This window comes from Trichechus manatus, unplaced genomic scaffold, assembly GCF_000243295.1.
Source record: "Trichechus manatus latirostris isolate Lorelei unplaced genomic scaffold, TriManLat1.0 scaffold00027, whole genome shotgun sequence".
Classification (NCBI taxonomy): Eukaryota; Metazoa; Chordata; class Mammalia; order Sirenia; family Trichechidae; genus Trichechus; species Trichechus manatus.
Genome location: NW_004443963.1, coordinates 14,268,613 through 14,288,067, shown reverse-complemented (window position 1 = coordinate 14,288,067; position 19,455 = coordinate 14,268,613). Strand labels below are relative to the sequence as shown.

The following is a 19,455-nucleotide window of genomic DNA, read 5'->3' as shown; positions in this document are numbered from 1 at the left end:
CCAGTGATGTGTAAGAGGGGTTTTATTCAGTTTCCACATAATTGATTTTTTTCCTTGTTTTTCCTGTTGTTAACTTCTACCTTGATGGCATTGAGGTCAGAGAAGATATTTTGTATTATCTCAACGTTTTGGATCTTGTTGAAGATTGCTCTGTGGCCTACTATGTGGTCTATTCTGGAGAACATTCCATGTGCATTGGAAAAGAATGGGTACTTTGCAGCTGTAGGGTGTAGTGTTCTATATATGTCTTTGAGGTCAAGTTGGCTGATTATTCCCTTTAGGTCTTCTGTATCTTTGTTGAGTTTCTTTCTAGATGTTCTGTCATTTACCAAGAGTGGTGTGTTGGAATCTCCTACTATTATTGTGGAACTGTCAGTTTCTCTTTTCATTGCTGTTAGAGTTTGTTTTATGTATTTCAGAGCCCTGTCACTGGGTGCATAAATATTTATTACGGTTATGTCTTCATGATGGATCATTCCCGTAATCATTATATAGTGTCCTTCTTTGCCTTTTATGGTGGATTTTGTTTTACAGTCTATTTTATCTGAGATTAATATTGCCACTCCGGCTCTTTTTTTGTAGCTGTTTGCTTGATATATTTTTTTCCATCCTTTGATTTTTAATAAATTTACGTCTTTGTTTCTAAGGTGTGTCTCTTGTAGACAGCATATGTATGTCTTGATTTTTTATTCATTTTGTGATTCTCCATCTCTTTATGGGTGCATTTAGGCCATTTACATTCAGTGTAATTATTGGTAGGTATGAGTTATTGCTGTCATTTTGTAGTGTTTTTTTTTGTGGTGCTGACGTTTTCTTTGTTCCTCTTACTTTCCTGTGCTGAATTCCTTTTTTTGTGGGTTTTTTTTTCCATTTCTTTTGTTTTTGTAGTTTTTGTTTTTACTGAGACTTAATTTTTTTCTTCTTTATTTTGATGAGTAGGTTTGTTAACTCTCTTTGTGGTTACCTTGAAATTTACCCTTATCTTCCTAGGTTTGAACCAGTCTATTATTACTTAGTGTTGCCTTGTCTTCCTCTCCATTAGAAGGTTCTATACCTACACCATTTATTCCCTCTTTTATTGTTCTGATGTTTTTGTCATTTACAGATTAACCTCTCTGGTTGTCTGTTATAATTCTTTTGGTTTTGGATAGTCCTTGAGAGTTCATTTCCTAGGTTGGTATCTGGCTGGTACAATCCTGTGTCCTAGATTCAGCCTGTGATCTGATGTTGTTTGTTCTCAGATCAAAGGACGCCCTTTAATAATTCTTGTAAGTTTTGTTTTGTTTTTACATATTCCCTTCATTTCTGTTCATCTGGAAATGTCCTAATTTCACCATCATATTTGAATGAGAGTTTTGCAGGATGTATTATTCTTGGTTGGTGATTTTTTTCTTTCAAGGTTTTATATATGTCATCCAATTGCCTTCTTGCCTGCATGGTTTCTGCCGTATAATCCGAGCTTAGTCTTATTGTTTCTCCTCTGTATGCGACTTTCTGTTTTTTCTTGAGCTGCTCTCAGGATTCTTTGTTTGTCTTTGGTTTTAGCAGGTGTGAATATGATATGCCGTGGTGATTTTCTTTTAGGATCTATCCTATATGGGTTTCGTTGAGCTTCTTGGATGGTCAGCTTTTCATCTTTCATGATATTGAGGAAGTTTTCTGTCAGGAGTTCTTCAGTGATCCTCTCTGTGTTTTCTGATTTCTCCCCCATTCTGGAACTCCGATCACTCACAGATTTTTTGCTTTCAATTGTATCCCACATAATTCTCGAGGTTTCTTCATTTTTCTTCTTTCTTTTTTCTGATTTTTCCTCAGAGTTGTATCCAAGTTTTTGTGTTCAATTTCACTGATCCTGTCTTCCATCGTTTCAAACCTGCTCCTCAGCCATTCTATGACACTGTCCATTTCTGAAATCTTGTTGTTTATCTTTTGTATTTCTAATTGTTGTTTTTCTATGATTTCCAGCTGTGAATTTATTTTAGCATGGTGTTCCTGTATTATTTTCCTGAATTCTTGCATTTTTTGTCTGTATTTTCCATGAATTTGTCTGCGTTTTCCATGAATTTGTCTATTTTTTCCTCATTGTTGTCTGCTTTTTGCTTCAACTCTTGGATAGCTCTGAATATTAGAGATTTGAATTCCCTATCAAGTAGTTCTAGTGCCTTTTCTTCTACTGGAAAGTCATCTGGTGTTTTATTTTGGACACCTACGAGAACCATCCTGTCATGTTTTTGTATATGTTTTGATATTGTCTGCTGTATTTGGGGCATTCTAGTTATTTTCCTCATTTATTGATTGTAGATTTGTTTGTTTCATACTACTTTTTTGTTTTATTTGGTTATTTCTGAGCAGCAGGCTGTACTTTCTTTGTTGTTTGCTCATCTGTAGTCATGATACTTTTCGCCTCCTTCTCCAATGGGCAGGGTCAGTCGTTCAGGTATGGCACAGCAGGGCATGTCCAGCTGAAGGGGAGTTGCTGAGATAGGTTGTTTGTGGCCCATACTAGGGCCGACAGGGCAGGCCGGGAATTAGTGTAGGGCCGGTTCTGGTAGGCCATGCTGTGCTGCTTGGGGGTATGACGTTCAGAGCACAGTGTAGGTAGGCAGGAAGGTGGGGGGAGATCATGATATGTGAAGCTAAAATGGTATGGGGAAGAGGAGAGACAGGAGAGAGGAAGAGGAGCCAAAAACATGACACAAATAAACAAAAAAGAGTGCTAAGGGAGCTGCCATTGGAGTGGAGAGATGAGAGACTGAGAAATGTAGAAAAACAAAAAGAAAAAAAAGAATAATGGTAAAATAAAAAAATGAATAAATAAAAGTTAGAAAAAAGAAAAGCTCCCAGGGATTCCACCAGTGTGGCTGTGTGGACTAGGGAAGTTGCTCCAAGCCCTGGCTAGAATGGGTAGAGGTTTCACACAGTGACAGTTGTTCAGGAAACAGGAGGAGAAGGTAAGTATAAAGAGATGAGAAAGTGAGAAATGAAGAAAGACAAAAAGGGAAAAAAGAGAGAGAAAAACAAAAAACAAAGGAAAAAAAACACCAAAAAAAGAACCCCCCCCCCCGGAAAAAAAAAGAAATGCCCCCAGGGATGCCACTTTGCATGTGTGCAGATTAAGGAAGTAGCTCCCAAGCCTCACAGTACTGCCGGGCTAGAAGAGGCTCCCAAGCCAAGAAAACAAACAAACAAATCAAAACAGGAAAAATTAGAACAAACAAACAAACAAAATAAGCCCCAGGGGTCCCACCAGTGTGGTGGCATGGGCCAGGAAGGAGTTTCACAGTTGAGCAGTGTTTCGCAGCCTTTCAGGAAGAAGCAAAGATGGCACACGCAGCCATGTATTTAAGAGAAAGGAGGGGGAGGTAGTGAGAGGTAAGGATGAAACCTAAAGAAGCAGAGAAAAGCAACACCAGCAGCCAGCTAATGGCACTCAAGGAGCCGGCCAGAGTGGGTGGGGGGAATCTAAGCAACTCCGGGGTGAAGCCGGCGCTTCTTGGCCAAGAGACTGTGGCCACAGGAAACAGAGGAGGCCGAGCTGGGGTGAAGGATGGGGGGTGGGAAAGCGAATATTGCTGGTTACCAGTTGTTCTGTCTCCCGCTGGAAGCTCCATGAAGCGGCTTTCTCATACCCCCTGTTTGTGGATCTCTGATAGGAGTCCAAGACGATGGTTCCATGCTGCATTAGCTGATAGGGGACCTGTTCATGTATCTCTCTCTGTTCTCTGTAGTTTCTTATTCCATTCGGTGCTTGGCTGAGTTCTTCACCTCTTCATTTGATGCTTAGGGTTTCAGGATTGACATGTGACTGTGTATGACTTAGTTTTTTGGATCTTTGCTGTGGAGGGACAGTGTGGTGCTTCTGTCTATTGGCCATGTTGCCCGGAAGTCTATCAGTGCATCTGGATTGCATGTTTGATCAATTTCAGACTACAGAAGTTGGCAAAAATCTTAAATTTCTTCATCTTTGGCCTTAGCAGTTGGTGTGCAAATTTGAATAATAGTCGTATTAACTGGTCTTCCTTGTATGGACATTATCCTATCACTGACAGCATTGTACTTCAGGATAGATCTTGGAAATATTCTTTTTGACCTTGAATGTGACACCATTCCTCTTCAGTTTGTCATTCCTGGCATGGTAGACCATATGATTGTCTGATTCCAAATGGCCAGTACCAGTCCATTTCAGTTCACTAATGCCTAGGATATCCATGTTTATGCATTCCATTTCATTTTTGATGACTTCCGATTTTCCTACATTCATACTTTGTACATTCCATGTTCTTATTTTTAATGGATGTTTGTAGCTGTTTCTTCTCATTTTAAGTCGTGTCACATCAGCAGATGAAGATCCCGAAAGCTTGACTCCATCCACTCCATCCTTCCAACCTGAGGGGCTCAGCTTCCAGCACTATATCGGACAATGATTCGCTGCTATTCATAAGGTTTTCACTGGCCGATTTTTTCAGAAATAGACTACCAGGTCCTTCTTCCTAGTCTGTCTTACTCTGGAAGCTTCATTGAAACCTGTCTACCAGTGGTGACCCTGCTAATATTTGAAATACTGTTGGCATAGCTTCCAGCATCACAGCAACATGCAAGCCCTCACAAGACCACAAACTGACAGACACATGGTGGGTACTTGCCTTGGCTCACTAGGTAATCCATCCCTGTCAGGTATTGTATTTGAACAGAGGCTTTGAATCTGTAAGAAGGTGATGTAGGGTTAGGAGAGAGACAGATGCTAGCCATATCTAGAATCAGAATCCTTGATGGGGGAAAAAAATGTGAAATTGTTCACTATAGATTAGTAAGCAAGCACAAGTAAGCCAATGCTTACCTTGCTTATTGGGTAATCCGCCCAAGAAGGGGTGGCCGTTGCCCCTTCTTCCTGGGTGGAGAAGTCAGACGGCAATCCCAGCTCCATGATTTATTAGCCATGGACCTCTTCCTCTCAGTTTCTTTGCCTGCAAACGGAGATAACTCCTAGCATTGATGTGAACGTTAAACAAGAAAATGCTCATAAAGCACCCGCACAGTGCCTGGCTCACAGTCAGCCCTCCCTCTGTGGGAACCAGGCAGGGAGCAGAACTTGTTTGATGCTTTCACACCTTTCCAAGTTGCCATAAAACTGACTTCGTGTAAACTACCTCCTTTGGTGTGAAGAAGCTCTGTTGTCAAGTGGAAATGAACCACGAGAGAAAACTCCAGGTTTCTCTGTGCAGACACTTTTCTGGGTCCATCCAAATGGCTTGACCACCGAAGATGGGCCTTGGGAACCAGGTGTGGTCCCTGCCATCAAGAACTAGTCTAGAGAGACACATGACTCAAAGGGGTAGATGGAGGACAGAGTTCATTCAGCTGGATTTAATAAGTCCCCCATCCGTGGTGTCATGGTGCAGAGTGGGGGGCAGTGGACTCTGCCAGGGAGGATGCTGGAGGACTTCTCAGAGGAGGTGATGCTTGATTGGGCTTTGAAGGATGGACATGGTTTTTCCAGGCTGTAGGAGGCCCTGGGTGGTGCACATGGTTAAGGGCTCAACTACTAGCTGAAAGGTTGGCAGTTTAAACCCACCCAGAGGCACCTCAGAAGGCAGACCTGGTATCTGCTTCTGAAAGGTGCAACCTTGAAAACCCTATGGGGCAGTTCTACTCTGCACACATGGGGTCACCATGAGTCGGAATTGACTCGATGGTAACTAACAACAGGAGAAGTAGCTACTCCTGGCAATAAACCTGCATCCACAAATGTCTAGGAGCCACAGGGCCATGACATTCAAGGAGGTATGCGGGGAGTGCCTGGTATGTGCAGGATGGTGCTAAGTGCTGGTGACCCAGAGGCGAATAGGCAAGGATGCTGGGGAGAGGTACAGGAGGGCAGGGCTGGAGATGAGTCCACGAGGGGAGGGGAAATCATTTGCTGGGGGCTGCACAGCCAGTTAGTGGCAAGATTAGGCCTGGCTCCGGAGAGCCGCTCCTTCCAGAAGACCCTGCAGATCCCCAGGAAGTGAGGCAGGATGGGCTGAGTCTGGAAGGGCCTGGAATGTCAGGCCTGGGTGTGTTCCTCTCAGTGGTCAGCCAAGGGGGTAGGACTGGGCTGAGGGTGTTTCCCCTGGCAGGCTTGTTTTTTAATGCGTTTGCTTGTTGTGAGCTGCTCTGAGGTTGTGGCTTTCGGTTTCTTTTCTGGATTTGTGAGTATATCTGGAGGCGGAGAGGATGTATTTTGTGACTGCACAAACACTCGGACCCTCAGGCTGGTGTCTGGGTCCACATACCTAAGAACAACTGGATCTCACTCAAACTTTGCAAGGGGCCAATTCTTTGGTATGTTGGGGGTAGGGTGAGATAAGGAGGGTTATGACCCACTATCCCATCCTCACAGCAACTCTGTAAGAAAAGGATTATCGTCACCTTTTTTTAGAGGAGGAAAAATCAAAGCTCAGAGAGGGTAGATAATGGGCCCGAGGTCACACAGGTAAGTCATGGCAGCCTCAACTTTGAATGCACACTTGTCTGACCCCTCTCTCCCACTGTGTCCCTGAGCAGTGGTGGTTGGAGGACAGCTCATATGGGTTACAAAGCTCCCCTGGGCTCAGCGTTGGTTCCCAGTTGCCTGAAACCTGGCCAGCTGACCCCAGAACAAAGGTAGGCGCTGGAGCGTCCGACCCTTTGGACACTTTGGAGGAAGAAGAGCAGGGGGAGAAGGGGTGGTGAGCCAAGCCCTGAGGCTGCCCACAGCTGCTGCTGCTGAGGCCTGATGGGGGCAAAGGACATCTTTGGAGGTCCAAGGAATCCAGAGATTGTTCCACTTACCCTGTCTGAGAACCTGCTTTGTGCCTGCCTCTTTGAGGGAAACTGAGGCCCTGAGAGGGCAGGGACTGGGCCAGAGTGCCTTGTCCACGTGATGAGAGGCTGAGCAGAAAGATGGCAGGACTCCAGCCCCTGCACCCCACCAGCCTCCTGTTCAGGACTGCAGGATGAGGGGAAAAGAGAGAGGAAGTCCTGTGTGTCCGAAATCAAAAGATGGCGAGAGATAGGGCGTGAGGAGGGCACGTTTTGGAATGGTATCCACCGCACCATTCCGGCTTTGTGATCTTAAAATAAAAGACCAAACTGCGCATGTGTGAATATAATCCGTGCTTAGATCTGTGTGTTTGTAGAAGCAGAGACAAACCTGGAAGGCACAGACCAAGCTGTTACCAAAGGTAACGATGTCTGTGGGGGTCAGAATAGAGTTTCACTTCTTACTTTAATAATTTTTGTCTTAAATCCCAGAGTCAGAAGGCCTGGTGTTGGCCTCCACTCAGCCCACCAAGAGCTGTGTGAGCCTGGGCAAATCACTTTCTCTCTCTGGGCCTCAGTTTCTTCACCTGATACATGGGGTTAGAGTTCTCTGCTCTGTTGACCCCATGGCCGAATTCTGGCAATGCCTGGGCAGTTGAGTTGAGGGGGAAGTACGAGTCCTGGGGATCTGGGGTGAACTGGAAGCACCCTCAGATGCAGATGAGTGTTGCCAGGTGAAGTGTGGGCCTAATTTACCAGATCTCTCATTTTAAGAGATTCTCCGAATTACAGATTTTTTGGTGTAAACATTTCTAAGTTTTAAATGTTGACAACCAAATAAAAAAATCTAAACCTTGCATACGGCTCCCCTTCCACTTCCTCTCTCCCTCCCCCTCTTCCTCTCTTGCCCCCTCCTCCCCCCAACACCCCACTGGGGAGACCTAGCTGTGTGGAGTGTCGCATTTTCACTTCCTGTTGCAGGCTACTCCAACTTTCCACTTGTCCTCAAGTCGATCCTGACTTAGGGCAACCCCATGTGTGTCAGAGTAGAACTGTGCTCCACAGGGTTTTCGATGGCTGATGTTTCAGACGTAGATCACCAGGCCTTTCTTCCCAGTCATCTCTGTGTTGACTTGAACCTCCAACCTTTCAGTCACCAGCTGAGCGTTAACCATTTGTGTCCCCCAGGGACTCCTATGGGCTTCTAAGGGTATCTTATTATATGTCGCTTCTTTTTCCTCCTACTCTTTTTAATGGCTCCAGAGTATTCCCTAGTATGAATGGACCCTAATGGACCTATCTGCTCCCTTGTGGTTGTGTGTCATCTAGCTGATTCCGACTCACAGAGACCCTATATGATAGAGTAGAAGCACCACATAGGGTTTCCTAGGCTGTAATCTTTAGGGAAATAGACTGCCACATCTTTCTCCCACAGAGCAACTGGTGGGTTCCAACAACAGACCTCCTACATTTGAGTTTGGTGAATAAGGTCTGGGGTCTTAAAAGCCTGCGACTGGCCATCTAAGAAACAACTGTTGGTCTTTACTTGCATGGAGCAAAAGAGAATGATGGAAATCAAAGGCTCAAAGAAGAAATTAGTCCATGGGACTAGTAGCCTGCATGAAACACAGCCTCTTCAAATCTGAGACCAGAAGGACTAGATGGTACCCAGCCACCAATACCTACCATTCTGGCAAGGAACATTGTAGAAGGTACCAGACAGAATGGAAGAAAAATATAGAACAAAACTTCAATTCCTTAAAAAGGCCAGATCTACTGTACCAACAGAGACTAGAGGAACCCCTGAGACTATCGCTCTAAGATTACCTTTGAACCTGGAATTGAAGCTATTTCTGTGAATCACCCTTCAGCAAAATAATAGTCTGGCTTCTAAAATAAACAGTATCACACGTGAGTAATGTCATCTCTTAGACAATGAATTATATGAGATCAAATGGTCAGCATTTACCCAAAAGCAAAGATGAGAAGGCAAGGAGGGTGTCTTAGTTATCTAGTGCCGCTGTAACAGAAATATCACAAGTGGATGGATTTAACAGACAAATTTATTCTCTCCCAGCCTAGGGGGCTAGAAGTCCCAATTCAGGGTGCTAGCTCCAGGGGAGTGCTTTCTCTCTCTGTCGGCTCCTTGTCATCAATCTTCCCTTTTTCTAGGAGCTTCTTAGTACAGCGACCCCAGGTCCAAAACTTGTGCTCCTGGCTCTACTTTCTTGGTCATATGAGGTGCCCCTGTCTCTCTGCTTGCTTCTCTCTTTTATATCTCAAAAGAGATTAACTCAAGATACAACAGAATCTTGTAGACTGAGTCCTTACTCATTAACAGTACTGCTGCTAACCCCACCTCGTCAACCTCATAAAGGTAGGATTTACCACACGTAAGAAGATCACATCAGATCACAAAATGGTGGACAGTCACACAATACTGGGAATCATGGACTAACCAAGTTGATATATGTTTTTGGGAAACACAATTCAATCCATGGCAGAGGGGAAGGGAAGCTAGATCAATGGAAACAGAATGAAAATAATGACAATGGTGACATATTGTAAAAATTATAACCAATGTCACAGAACAATTTGTAAAAAAATTGTTAAAGGGGATCCTAATTTGCTCTGTAAACTTCCCCCAAAAACACAACAAAATATTTTTTAAAATTATCATGGAATCCAGATTTTCTGGAGTCATGCAGGTTGGAAGAACCAAAACTATTTCCCTGAGATAATCTTTAAACCTTAAACCAAAAATATCCCCTCAATTCTTCTTAAAAACCATACAATAAACCAAAAACCCAAACCCGTTGCTGTCAAGTCGCTTCTGACTCATAGTGACCCTATAAAACGGAGTAGAACTACCCCATAGAGTGTCCAAGGAGTGCCTGGTGGATTCGAACTGCTGACCTTTTGGTTAGCAGCCGTAGCTCTTAACCACTACGCCACCAGGGTTTCTAAACCATACAGTAGTTTAGCTTAACTAGTAAAAGTTGTCTGCCTTGAGCATTGTGCTCTTTTAAGATCTATCTATATGAGATCAAACTGACAACAGCAACTCAAAAGATTAGATAGGAAACTCAGGGGGCAGAGAGATTATGTCAGTTGGGGAGGAATAACTCAGAAAAGGAGAGTAAGAATGGTTGCACAACTCAAAGAATGTAATCAATATCACTGAATTCTACATGTAGAAACTATTGGATTGGTGTGTTTTGCTGTATATATTCTCAACAGCAACAACAAAAAATAAAATATATTATACAAAAATAATACATTAGATCAGTTTACAAAACAAACTTAGAATAGATCAGTGAGGTGAGATAATTTGTATGGATTCTGATTGATAGTCTTATCTGTTCTATGACAGAAAGAATTTTTCCTCAAGATAGAAAAGAAGAACAACTGGAATTAATCCATGGTGAGTAACCCTGGCGTTGTGCTGTATCTTGGAGAGGCTGCCTGCTTTTGTGTCCAAAAATGCCTCCCATGGAACCCCTGGGTTGTGCAGTCAAGAAACTTGGTTGCTAACCGAAACGCTGGAGATTCGAGGCCACCCAGAGGTGCTGCAGAAGAAAGGCCTGGTGATCTACATCTGAAAAACCAGCCACTGAAAACCTATGGAGCACAGTTCTACTCTGAAACACCTGGGGTCACCATGAATCCAAGTCAGCTTGACGGCAACTGGTTAATGCCTCCCACCCCTCTGATTTTAGCCAGGCTATGCCTGGGTGGGTGGGGGTATCCCGGTAGACACCAGCAGAGGGGATGCAGCAGAAAATACGACAGGCCCTGCACTGCGATGCTCAGAGTCTCATGGAGGAGACGGATGCCTCAAGAACAGTAACACAGACGGGACCACAACCAGGAAACACCACACACAATGGGAACAGGGCTGGGGAAAGCCAGCAGGGGAGGAGGTGCTTTTGCGCTGGGCCTGTAAGATTGGGTGAGCTTCCACGTGGCAGCAAAGGTGATGAAGGTATTCCAGGAGGAGGAAACAGCATGAGCAAATGCACCTAGGGGTACAAGGAGGCAGGGAGTCCTCGAATGTGACTGGCAGCAGGCGTAGGTGGAGGCAGGGAGTGGTGAGTGATAAGGTGGGGAAGAGAGGAGGTGGAGCAGGTCAGAGGGCCTGTGGCCGGAATAATGAGTTTGAACATTGTCCTGTCATTGTTGTTAGGTGCCACTGAGTCGATTCTGACTCACAGTGACCCAGTGTGACAGAGTAGAACTGCCCCATAGAGTTTTCTAGGCTGTAGTCTTTAGGGGAGAATATTGCCAGGTGTTTTCTCCCTTGGACTGGCTGGTGGTTTCAAACTGCCGACCTTTTGGTTAACAGCCCAGCGCTTAACCTTTGCACCACCAGGGCTCCTTGAACATGGTCCTGGGAGGTCATATAAAGGGTACTTGGCAGGAACACACTATCCTAACCTCTTTACTCTGCCCGAGGAAACGGCCTCCAGCATCTAGAGGGAGATGCTTCACTGAGAACCTCCCTCCTGTGGCATCTGAGGATGCTACTCTCTGAAACACATGGGGTCTGAGTATCTTCTCCTTGTACCCCAACAGGACTCACTAACTTGGCTTTGGAGGGCAAAGGGGGGAGCCGGAATGAGGCTGAGTAACTTTTTTTAAATAGCACCTGGCCAAGCCCTGTAGACAAACACTTTGGGTCAAGTCCATTTCATTTCTACACTTGTTGCCGTCCTGGAGGGAATCGCTGGAGACTTGGCCGCTCTCTGGTCCCTGTTTCCATGGCTGGCTCACATTCCATCCTATAAGTTGTTTTCTTCTCCCCAAGGGTAAAGCAAAGTCTCCTTCCAGCCTGGATGCCGACTGGTCAGCTGTAACGAAAATCTCACAGTCCACTGCTGGCACCATGAACCCAGAACCTCATGGATTCAGCTCAGGTAGTCCTTCTTCCTTTTCTTAGGACCTGCAGTGAGGGTGGCACCTCCAAAGCTGTGTTAACCTACAGAGGAATCAAGAATTGAGAACGAGCTTGGATGAGCATGCCTCTAAGTCCCAGGAGACACCAAGTGGAGCCTCCTCGAGGTCTGTGGGGACATCTCCTTCCTGCTCCTCCCCTAACGGTGGCCTGGCCAACGTGCTCACTTTCTCCTTATTCCTGCTGCCCATGAAATGATTCAGAAGTGAGTTAAGGACAGCCCAGGAGGAAGTGAGGAGAGGGAGCCAGAAGGGGACAGGAGAGGAGTTAGAGCAGCAACCTGGAGCATCTCCTGACCTCTCATCCACTCTAAGCTTCCACTCAGGGCAACCTCTCTCTCTGCTCTTGGCTGACCATGGACTTCACAAACAGAGGCCGTCTCCTCCAGCTCCTGCCATGCCGCCAGCCCAACCTGTCTGTGTGGGGGTGTCTGCCGTAAGAGGGAGGGACTCGGAGTCCCACTCAACTGGCAAAACCACATTCTATTTATGTCACCTAGAGCTCCTTACCTCACCTCACCTGTCAAATGACAATAATCTTTCCTTGAACTGCTCTGTAAGACCAAATACAATGTGTGCACATGTCCAGGGCACTGCCTGCCACACAATACGTCCTCACTAAGGTCTGGTTCCCTTCTCCTTTACCTGGAACCTGTTATTCCAGGTGGGAACCCCAACCCCATCAGAGTGGCTCTGTTAGGGCACCTGGCCTGTGCTCGCAATTATAAACACCTGTTTGCCAGGTGTGAAATCCTTGGGTAAGGACTGATCCTAATAATCTCAGATAATCCCACCCCCCGTGGAGACTTGGCTCTCAGTTATTTCTCCCCAGACCCACACCTTCAATAAATACACAGATATAGTGATGTGGGTTCCTTGCATCTAAGTCCTCATTTCCTCCCTCCCTTAGGTGAAGCAGGAAAAGGAAACCAAAACAGCCCCTCATCCCCAAATCAACGTGAGGTTTCCTCAGCCCTGTTTCCTTAGGACTGCTTTCCTCCCCCTCACTGAACTGCCTTGGCAACAAATCAAATTCTCTCAGGAACCGCCTTCAAGAGCAAATTGTGTTTCATTTAATTATGTTGAAGAAAGGGAGAGGTGGAAAGATTAGGAGCCAGGAGCTCCCTGGACGTCCCTGGGATCCTTGAGGAAGGGTTAGGGCTGGCAGATTCCTGAGAATCAACAATTAATGTGCTTGGCTGCTAACCAAAAGGTTGGCGGTTCAAGTTCACCCAGAGGTGCCTTGGAAGAAAAGCCTGGCAATCTGCTCCCAAAGAATCAGCCATTGAAAACCCTATGGAGCACAGTTCTATTCTGATACATATGGGGTCGCCTTGAGTCGGAATCAACTCGATGGCAACTGGTTATTTCACTGGTGGAAACAAGTGATCTTTGTTGGATAAAGTCTGGTTTGAACATTGTGGGCCACTTGGATTCCTAGGTGCCCATGGGGGACAGTGTCCCCGAAGCCAGCCTGGAAGAGAGAGAGGTAATATGGAGAGATCTGAAGGATCAGGGCTGAGGGTCCAGCACACAACCCCAACCTGAAGAACTCCCTCCACTGCCCATCAGGGGCCACACATGGTCAGCAGAAGGATCTCCTTGTAGGGTGGTTGTCCTCAGTGGAGTGTAGTTTGAAATGTTGTTTTAAAATAAAAACCTCACAGGTACACTGTAGAACTGAATGAAGAAATCACAGGAAGTTTTAAAGTATAAGGCTTCAAACTCATGTCAAAGAAATGCCTGCCAGGCAGCTTTGGATTCCAAACCTAAGCCCTCTGCTTGCCGGCTCTGGGTGCCCAATTTCCCTCTCTGTGTCTCAAGTTCTTCTGTGAAATAAGAATATTGCCTCACTTGTGTGAATATAGCAGGCAACACATTTTACAGAATAATATATACGGTCCCTAGTCGGTGGCGTCACCAGGGTTGGTGTCACCCAGTGTGGTAACTCATGGTGTCACCACCTCTCCCCCCATGCTAATTACTACAATATTGTAGCTAAAAGACCAGAAATTTTGACAAAATCAGCACTGTAAGAATACCAGCAGCAAATACTCTGATGTTCACTCTTCAGCCAAAGATTAGACAGGCCCATAAAACAAAACAAGACTAAATGGGCACACCAGCCCAGGGGCAAGGATGAGAGGCAGGACAGGACAGGATAGCTGGTAATGGGAAACCCAAGGTGGAGAAATGGAGAGTGTTCACATGTCATGGGGTTGGCAACCAATGTTACAAAACAATTTGGTATTAATTGTTTAATGAGAAACTAGTGTGCTCTGTAAACCTTCATCAAAAGTACAATTAAAAAAGAATTAAAAAAAAAAAAAAACCACAAAACACCGGAAGCAGCAAAAACAAAACCGTGTGATTGGAAGTATCACTGTAATTGGATTATAATGACAGCTCTGACCGGAGCATATTAGAAGGTTAAAAAAGTAAATTAGCATAGAATTTTAGCCTTTTAGGCTGGGCTTACAAAAAAACGTTTTGTTGTTGTAAGTAACTGCAGGGATATTTTTATAAAACGTTACAAACTGCTGAAACACTGAAGTTTTATAGACTGTCATTTGGTGTCAGCCTCACTGACAGTGTCACCTGGTGCCGTCACTACCCCAGCACCTACCTAGTGACGCCACTGGCCCCAGTCCCTTATCTACAATGCCATAATCTCCCACACATCTCTTTGGCTGCTCATTTGGACAGAAATCCTGACCTGAAGTAACCTCAGATTACTTACATTCATTATAGTATTTGCCCCAGTGGTTTAGAGCTCGCTGCTAATCGAAGGGTTGACGATTTGAAACCATCCAGCTGCTCTGAGGGAGAAAGATGTGGCAGTCTGCCTTGGAAACCCTATGGGGTGGTTCTACTCTGTCCTATAGGGTAACTAGGAGTTGGAATCGACTCGACAGTAACGGATTTGGTTTTTTGGTTTAGTGTGAATCTTCATTTCACTGCTGAATTAATTAAATTAATTAAACAATAATGTGTTTAACTCCAGGGTGTTGCTTAGCCCCATCATAAACACACACACACACACACACACACACACACAAACACACACATAAGGTCCCTGGTTGGTGCAAACCATTTGTGCTGAGCTAGTAACAGAAAGGTTAGCAGTCCAACCCACAGAGTGGCACTGTGGAAGAAAGGCCTGGTGAACTGCTTCTGTTAAGATTACAGCCAAGTTCTGGTCTGTAACACATGGGGGTCACCATGGGTTGGAATCATCTCGATGGCACAAGACAACAATAGCAACAACACATTATATATGAAATAGTTAATAGAAACAATACACTTCCTTATTATATTCAAAACATCGACATTTTCCATTCCATTTTCTTTGTAAAATGCTGCTCTTGACCCAATAAACTAATTTCATGACCCACTGACAGGTTGCAACTCACATTTTGAAGACACTGACATAAAGTGCTTGCCACACAATAGGCACATGGTAAATGGAAGCTATCAGTGGCATTCTCCCACTTTCTGGGGCTGGAAGGCTTGGTTTCTGATTGCTCTGAGCTGACGATGACTCAGACACTTCCCAAGTGACTCTATCAAAAGTACCCCAGGTAACAGCTGCTCAGGAAGATGTACATTTAACCACCTCATAATACTCGATGTGATTTATGCTCTGCCACCATTTCCTCTAACCACATTCTGTTTCTTTCCGACTAGAGAGCCATGTCACCACTGAGGATATCATTGAGTATCTCAAGAACAGTATGAGCCAAGAGGAGCTGCGAAACCTGCTGGCTGAAGACCAAACCTGGGAGAGATTCCAGATTGAGTCCGACTTGTCCAGGTAACCTCCAAGCTGCCCCAGGAATGCCACCCAGATCTTCCTGCTGGGTTAGTTGCCTCCTGGCAGGCACAACTCCTCCAGGCAATCTAGTGTGGTTGGGGTTGCAGATATCCCTTCTCCACAATCCATGAGGAACATTTCCTCCATGTCATTCACTGGCAGAACCCTGATGGTGCAGTGGTTAAGTGATACGGCTGCTAACCAAATGCTGGTTGACAGTTCAAATCCACCAGCGGGTCCTTGGAAACCCTATGGGGCCGTTCTACTCTGACCTATAAGGTCGCGATGGGTCGGAATCGACTTGATGGCCATGGGTTTGGTTTGGTTTGGTATTCACTGGCAGTGAAGGGTCTCAGGTTGAGAAGAGATGAAACCTGCATGGAGCTGGATCATTTCTGCCATCTGAGAGTTGTTTGACATTGGGCAAGATACTTCACTCCTCTCCACCAGTTGCTTTATCTGCTGAGTTTTATTGTGAGGAGAATCAGATAACGCATGTAAAGTGCTTAGCATAATGACTCACACATAGTACACGTCCAATTACAAAGTTTTCTGGGAAGACACAGGCCCCAAGGATCTCCTTCCATGAAGTAAGAGTCAAGCAGGACTTCCTTCTGGGCAACTTAGAAAAATCCTGACACAATCAATTTGTGTTAGGGAGTTCAGGCTAGATTTCTGTTTCTCCCCATCCAAGCCATTATACAAACACTGCAGGATTCTTCTCCTGGCTCAAAAGGAAGAGAGGCTGAGGTGGAGTTGGGAAGAGTGGGGTGGGATCCTGACTCTGGCCCCTCCCAGCCCTGGGGCTCTGAAAAATTTATGTTGTATCTTAGAGACTTGGATTCGTCATCGTTCAATGGGAATAGGAATCAGTTTTATAGGATCATGGTGAAGGCTTGGAGAGAATGGCAGGTCAAAGTTGGGGAACCAAGTGCATTCATCCTGTCCAAAGGCCCAGGGAGGCCTGGACACAGGGTCAAAGCTGGGGGTGGAGGAGTGGTAAGAAAGCTTGGAGCAGCAGGGCTCAGCTGGGGCGAGATGAATGAGATGTCTAGGGCACAGACTTAAGGAGGCTGTGGGTCTGGCAGAGGACAGTTAAGTGGGAGGGGACGTTTCTTTCCTCCCTGGTTTGATGCCATCAGTGATGGGTTTCGAGGGCCATGGGTGATTGTTTCCTTCACACTCTGCCTGGGAGCTGGGGGGTTCTCGACTGCTACTTGGACCATCTTCTATTCTACATAAGGAGCCCTGGTGGCACAGTGGTTAAGCACTTGGCTGCTAACAAAATTGTTGGCAGTTCAAACTCACCAGCTGCTCCATGGGAGAAAGACGTGGCAGTATGTGTTTGTAAAGACTACACAGCCTTGGAACTCCTATAACGCAGAGCTATTCTGTCCTATAGGGTCGCTATGAGTTGAAATTGGCTTGATGGAAATGGATTTGTTTCTATTCGATGTAGGGTAGCCCCTAAATAGCTTGAAGGCAGTATGGCTTTGTGATGACTTCCAAAGTCAGAGTGGGTGTCTACCAAATTTTTGTAATTTGAAGGACTTGACTCTACTTGTCTTTGCAAGTCCCCGCCAGAGAGGAAAATACTTCCTCCTCCGGTTTGTCCAAATGCAGGTCTTTGTATGCTTAACAATTCATGTATTTGGTTCTTCAAGTCTCTGGCATCTTTAAGAGGTTCTATAAAGTTGTTCATTGCCTTCAGGTGTGCACACGTTAAGCTGTCATCAGCTAAGTTGTGAGTTAGGCTGATGGCATCTGAGAGTAAGGTCCTGAAAGTTGAGGCTCAGGAGTCAGTAAAGGTGGGGTGATGAGTCAGAGTGGAGCCAGGGTTCATAGCCAGAGCTCCTGTTTCCCAGTCAATTGGGGAAAGGCAAGTATTGGGGTTTCCAAGAAAGATATATCTCATACACAAGTACTGGATGGAACACCATTTTACTCACATACAGATGAGACAGAGCAAGGTCAGCTTCCATAGTGGGCATTGGTCCCCCATGGCCAGTGGGTCTTTCTCCTCAGCTGACACAAGGAAATGGTCTACACGCACCCCTCTTGTGTTGCAGGAGAACACAGGGAACGGATAGAGCAGTGGTGTTAGCTAGGTGTCATATAACACACACACTTAGCTAAGCTGTTCCTGGGAATGTTAACATGAGTTTAGGGCAGGAGGGGAGGGATGTGTTAATAGGCTATTATCTGCTATGGGATGCATTTGGATCAAAACAACTCAGAAAAGGAGTCAGCATATACTCTAATCTCTTCCAAAAAGCCAGGCCAACACAGCTGGTCCTAATCACAAGTTTTACTCATGGGTCACAGGGAAAGGTGGCAAGCTGTGCTGGGACTGACGCTTTCACAATGGTGTTGACCCGCCATTGAGTGAGAAAACATCTTTACCTATGACAAAACAGCGTCTTAAGATGATTTTTGCTTCTTTATTCCCTTATTGAATAAGTACTATGGAGCATGTGTCATGTACAAAATGTGTTAACATTGAAAGAAAAATTCTTTGTATTTGTAGAATTCTTTTCCATTTGATTTATAGTAAAAGCTCTATGATTTATGGAGGACAGATCGTATCAAACCCATTTTGCAGCTAATCAAACTGTCTTTCTTAATTCCTTGATCTTTGTTGTTACAAGGATGAGGCAGATATACTACATGAAGCTCTAAACAAGCTCAGAAAACACATAGCCACATAAGACAAAGACAGTCTTCAAAAAGAACAGCAGCATACAGACAGGTTTTTGGACAAGTATTCTTGGGTGAAAATGAAGCTTGAGGAGCATATGAGAAAGCTTCATGCCCTTGCAGACAAGGTTTGCAAGACACACAGGAACTGCACCATCTCCCATGTTGTGGCCAATTCTGCCGGCAGTGTCTCTGGCATCCTGACCATCTTTGGCTTGGCTCTGGCACACGTGACAGCAGGGGTCACTCTGGGCAACTGGGGTGGGGCTGGGAATAGCGGCTGCTATCACCAGTGTTTCCACCAGCATCGTGGACCACTCAACCATGTCGTCAGCAAAAGCCAAAGCCAGCAATGTGGTGTCAACTGGCAATCGTGAACGTGTTCTGAAGGCTGTGCCTCCATCACTTGTATCTACCACAGAGAGTTGCAGCCAAGTCTCATCAAATATCAGGAAGAACTACCGTACCAAAGAACTAGCCAAACTCCTAGCACCCAATCGCAGGTGTCTCATAACCACTGGGAACATCTCAATCCAGAAGGGTAAGCCAAAGCAAAAAGCCTTTGCAGGCACTGCTCTGGCAATGGCCAAAGGAGCCCGGGTCATGGGTATGGCCACCACAGATGTCTTCTTTCTGATAGATGTGGTCAGTCTTGTGCAAGAGTCAAAGCACTTGCACTGGGGGGTGAAGGCAGAGTTGGCTGAAGAGCTGAGAGTGGAGGCTTGGCAGTTGGAGTACATGTAAGAGCTGCTCACTGAGATCCATAAGAATCTGCAGTAAGGAATGACTCAAAGACCACTCTGAGCAGTGCCAGAAGCAGGAGAGGCTGTCACAAGTGTGGAAGCATTTTATATGAGGGAAAAAGGGAAAGATAGTTTGTGCAACTGAGTATTAAGAAGTTTGCCCTTTCTGTAGCTGAGTATGGCAAGGGCAGGGTTAATGCAGATGGAAAGTGAATTCAAGACCAGGCAGGAAAATGGAGCCATGGAGGCTGGATGAACCCCCAAAATCTTCGCCCTGAGATTATCTTTAAACCTTAAACCAAAAATATCCCCTCAAGTCTTCTTAAAACCGTACAATAGTTTAGCTTAACTAGTAAAGGTTGTCTGCCTTGAGCATTGTGCTCTTTTAAGATCTGTCTATATGGGATCAAATTGACACAGTAACTTGAAAGATTAGATAGGAAACTTAGGGGGCAGTGAATTTATGTC

General features: G+C 45.3%; 1 pseudogene; it reads left to right on the top strand.

Moving 5' to 3' along the window:
• The first annotated feature begins 11,540 nt into the window (after nucleotides 1–11,540).
• Nucleotides 11,541–19,024, top strand: LOC101341565 (apolipoprotein L3-like; annotated as a pseudogene).
• The last annotated feature ends 431 nt before the right edge of the window (nucleotides 19,025–19,455 follow it).